The sequence below is a fragment of the Cebus imitator genome, unplaced genomic scaffold (genome assembly GCF_001604975.1).
Source record: "Cebus imitator isolate Cc_AM_T3 unplaced genomic scaffold, Cebus_imitator-1.0 Scaffold170, whole genome shotgun sequence".
NCBI lineage: Eukaryota > Metazoa > Chordata > Mammalia > Primates > Cebidae > Cebus > Cebus imitator.
This window is the reverse complement of record NW_016107485.1, coordinates 3,463,039-3,467,379: the sequence shown is the minus strand read 5'-3', so window position 1 is coordinate 3,467,379 and position 4,341 is coordinate 3,463,039. Positions and strand designations below refer to the sequence as shown.

At 49.4% G+C, this 4,341-nt stretch overlaps 1 protein-coding gene across 5 annotated transcripts in view; it reads left to right on the top strand.

Annotated features, from left to right (window-relative positions):
• Positions 1–4,341, top strand: part of TNRC6B (trinucleotide repeat containing adaptor 6B) — a 266,719-nt gene continuing 262,378 nt past the window's right edge. For 2 of the 5 annotated variants that reach the window (XM_017544738.2, XM_037744368.1), the window contains exon 1: positions 1–678. The gene's annotated coding sequence lies outside the window, so the exon portion shown is untranslated. Of the gene's footprint in view, positions 688–4,341 lie in introns of all 5 variants that reach the window. The other 3 variants (XM_017544739.2, XM_037744369.1, XM_037744370.1) reach the window with 3 other exon arrangements.

The window sequence follows — 4,341 nt, the reverse complement described above, 5'->3', positions numbered from 1 at the left end:
CGCACAACCAGCCCACACTCAGCACTTCGGAGCAGATAAATCAAGGAGCCGGCACGTATAGATTCCGTTATAGGGCAGTACTGGATGAAGACAGGAGCTTAGGGAAACAGCGCCGAGGCGAGGCACCAATGAGCGAAAAAGAAAAAAAAGACGATGGTTGCGCCAAGCGAGCTCGGCCGCCATCATGCTCTAGTTTCCCCTGAGTCTCTCCGGGTCCTCCACCGAGGAAGCGGCCTCTGGGATGCTGAGGGGGTGTGTCCCCGCATGATTGGCGCAGGCAGCTCAGCCAATCCTAACTCGTTAAACGGGAAGCACTTAACCAATGAGGGGCGAAAGCAGCAACGAGGAATTGGAGGGGCGGACCAAGAGTTTGATGGACACAAAAATCAGCCAGTGAGAGCCAGAAGCATCCTCCTTGCGGCCAATGGAGTGGGGCTCTGGGCGGGCCCCCGAGTGTTTGTGTTGTGGTTTTGGGGGAGGGATGCGGAGGGGAAAGTTTGTTTATTTTGTTTTTAGTTTCTGGGGTCCCCGTGCTTCTGCGAGGCGAAACGGGAGGGAGTGACCCCCGCGACCCTCAGTTCCCCTAGGACGTCGCTTCCATAGCCTGAGGAGAAGCGGGGACTGCGCGCCTCGCCTCGCAGCTGAACGCCGCACACTCGGAGCCGGCACGGCTCGGCGGTGAGTGAGGTGCGGCGGTCGCGCCGTCCTTCCCCTCCCCCGCGCCCCGCGGGGTCGGAGTGGGGTGGCCGGGGGTCGGCGGGGGCGCCCGCGGGCGCGCGCAGCGCGGCCCGGGGCGGCGAGCGGAGGCGCGGCGTGTGCGTGTCCTCGCGAAGGAGCGCGCGCGGGGTGGGGAGCGGGCCGGGGAGGGGGCGTGAGCGCGCGCGGGGCCGGTGCGGCTGGCGACGCTGAGCGCGCTTTCCGTGGGAGCGGGCGCCGTGGAGATTTGAGTCGAGGGGTGGGGAGGGACTTGGGGCGACGTCCGGCGCGCAGGCCGGGGCGCCCCGGACGACCGGGCAGGCATGGGCGGGCGCGCGCGCCGCTCCGGGCGTCACGCGCCGGCAGGTGTGAGCTGGGGGAGGGCTTCCGGGTGGGCTGGCCTGGCCGAGTCGAGTTCGCTTCCCGTCTCCGAGGGTCCTCGGCGCGGGGACACTCTCCCCGACCGCGGAGGCGCCTCCGCCCCTGGCTGGCGGTGGCAGAGGGAGGCATCAGGCCTCGGAGCCTCGGGTCCCTGCGCGGCGTCCCGGCCTGTGTGCAGGACCTGCATGACCGGGTGAATGCATTCCACACCTCTCCCCAGGGCCCTGCGTGTGTGGCCACTTGGGGAGGCGGCTCAGACTCTGGACAAGGAAACGAGGGGCACGGGGAGTGTTTTACACCCTCCCCTGTCCGGTGCCCTTCAGTGCCAGACTCCCGGGTTTATTTGGCTGTGGAGGCTAAATACGCGATCCAGCGAGACACGCTGTAGGGTTAAAGACGCCTGGTAACGGTCATCTCTTGACAAGCGCCTTAAGGACCAGCTTATCCTGAATTCTTGGAATTCAGGTTACCAGCCTGGACTTTAAGCTCGTGCTTTCTTCTGTGTCTTTTGGCTGTTTTATTACTTTTTAGTATCAGTGCTAGAGATAAGAGAGGAAGGTGAATTTCAAGTTGGTCATTTGTATTATAATTTAAGCAAAATTATACAAAGTTAACCAAATATATTTCTTCAACAAGCCGAGAGTCAGTGAATAAAACATCATTAGTGGGCCCCCGCCCCAGAAGTTAACTATATATAGAAGGTGTGTAGAAGTCCTCCATATTAGCATTTTGTGAAAAGTTTACTAATAGAGGTTACTTCTCTCTTCGCTGTGGGAGATTTCAGCAGTATAAGATTTCTCTTGATTTGGGGAATCATCAGTGATCTTGGCTTTGAAACTACAGATGTGTTTTGGGTAGTGTTGTGTAAATGCCTCTTATAGAGCGGAACTTGTAGCACGTTGTCTCTACCGCGTGCGGCATTGCTGTAGGCTGGCAGTGTGAGGGCTATGTAGGTAGTACCCACTTGCATTGAGGCGCATTCACCAATATCCAGGACACAAATCAGACTGGCTTGTCCTACGTGGGACGTGGTGATGATGATGATAATAATAATACTTTTATATTTTCTCAGTTCTTGACCATTATTAAGTGCTTGTCCCAAACACCATTATCTGAGCAAAGTGGTTTCTGATAGGAATCCCAAAGCTGCTTTTCTGTGGTAACGTATAAATGTCATGCCGTTGAAAAAAATTTTCCCTCATTCAAGTGGAAGTACTTAAAAATGTTTTAAAGTCAGAGCAATACCACTTGTTGAAATGGCAGTAATAATATTAGCTAACATTTATTGCATGCTTACTCTATGCCAGCCTTTTTACATTTTTTTCCCTAATTCTTACACCAAGCCTGTGGGATAGGTATCATAACTATTCTATGAATGAGAAGAGGAGTCTCCAGGAGGCACATAGCTACGCAGTTCAAGGACATAGGTTTAGTCTCATGTCTGTCTGGTTTCAGAGCCTGCACGTGCTTCATTTTGCCTCCTTCCTGAATTATCAAAGGAAGAAAGGGCACTGAAAAGTAGAGAGGAATAGAAAAAGAGAATACCACTAATGATTAGGTTGTCCTTACCTAACTTAAGAATTTAAATTAGGCCAGGCATGAATCACCTGTAATCCTAGTGCTTTGGGAGGCTGAGGTGGGTGGATCACTTGAGGTCAGGAGTTCAAGACCAGCCTGGCCAACAAAGTTGAAACCCCGACTCTACTGAAAATACAAAAAATTAGCAGATGTGGTGGCAGGCACTTGTAATCCCAGCTATTCAGGAGGCCGAAGCGGGAGAATTGCTTGAACCCAGGAGGCAGAGGTTGCAGTGAACAGAGATCGTGCCATTGCCCTCCAGCCTGGGCAACAAGAGCAAAACTCAATTAAAAAAAAGAAAAGTTCAAGATGAGATTTGGGTAAAAGAAATGAAAAAAATAAATTAAGCTCATTCTTGGCTTTTAGAAATTAAAAAAATTTTTGCAGAAGTACATCTTATTTCTTGCCCCTTTAACTTTTGTAAAGGTTGTAAAAATACATTTTAGTTCAGATTTCAAGGCTTTTAGAGCCCTTTGTGCGGATCTCTGCTCCAGTACCGTGCTATTGTGATAAATTATATGCTCTTCCAAGGACTGTTACTTATTTTTCTGTCTAGCACAGTGCTTGGCACATAGTGGGAACACAAAAAATGTTAGTTGACTAAGGAGCAGAATTTAAAGTGTAGACTGGACTCGTTTTAGTAGTTGAATTATGCAGTTTTAGTTTTACAGGACAATAAGAAAACGACTAGTTCATGTGCAAAATGAACACCTTGAAAGAATAAATGGAGCAACCCATGGGGAAAGATCTCTCTATTTGCTGGATCTCTCTATTCTACTATGATGTTTGAGGCACTAAGCCATTCTGTTCTTCCTCTCACTTCCAGAGTTCTGAAAGAGCAGGCTGTGCTGGCTGCTTCCCTTCCTTCATGTCTTCACTACTCAGTCATTCTGTAAACTTTTGCAGCCAGATTGCTCCAAAGTTGCCAGTTACGTCGTGGGTAAATTTCCACACTGTCTCTTCAAGTTTCATCCTTTTCCATCTCCTGCAGCAGTCAATACTTTTGACAACCCCTACCTCTTTAAAAATTTTTATTTTTAAAATAACATACAGTAACATTGAGTTTTTGTGTGTGTTTTCAGCTCTGTGAATGTTCACACATGAATGTACCACAGTCAGGATCAGAACAGTTCCATCACTCCAAAAAAACTCCCTTGTCCCATCCCTTTGGATCATGGCTTTCCTTCTTTTCTTTTCTTTCACCCAGGCTGGAGTAAAGTGGCACAATCTTGGCTCACCACAACCTCCCCTGCCCCCGAGTTCAAGTGATTCTCCTGCCTCAGCCTCCCGAGTACTGGGATTATAATGCACACCACCATGCCCTGCTAATTTTTGTATTTTTGGTAGAGGCAGGGTTTCACCATGTTGGCCAGGCTAGTCTTGAACTCCTGACCTTAGATAATCCACCTGCCTTGGACTCCCAAAGTGCTAGGATTATAGGTGTGAGCCACAGTGCCCAGTCAGCTTTCTTAACTCTGCCTTTTCTTAAGTTTTTCTAACATCATACTGTCCTTTTTACCTTCTGAGGCATCATTCCTTTCCTGGCTGCTATCCCAGAGATAAACACTAAGGATCAATTACTAAGGGCTCCTTTTATTTATTTTTCTCTTTTTCAAATCCTCCTAAGTGTTATTTGCCTATGAGACTTAACTGTCACTTTTTTTTTTTTTTTTTTTTTTTTTTTTT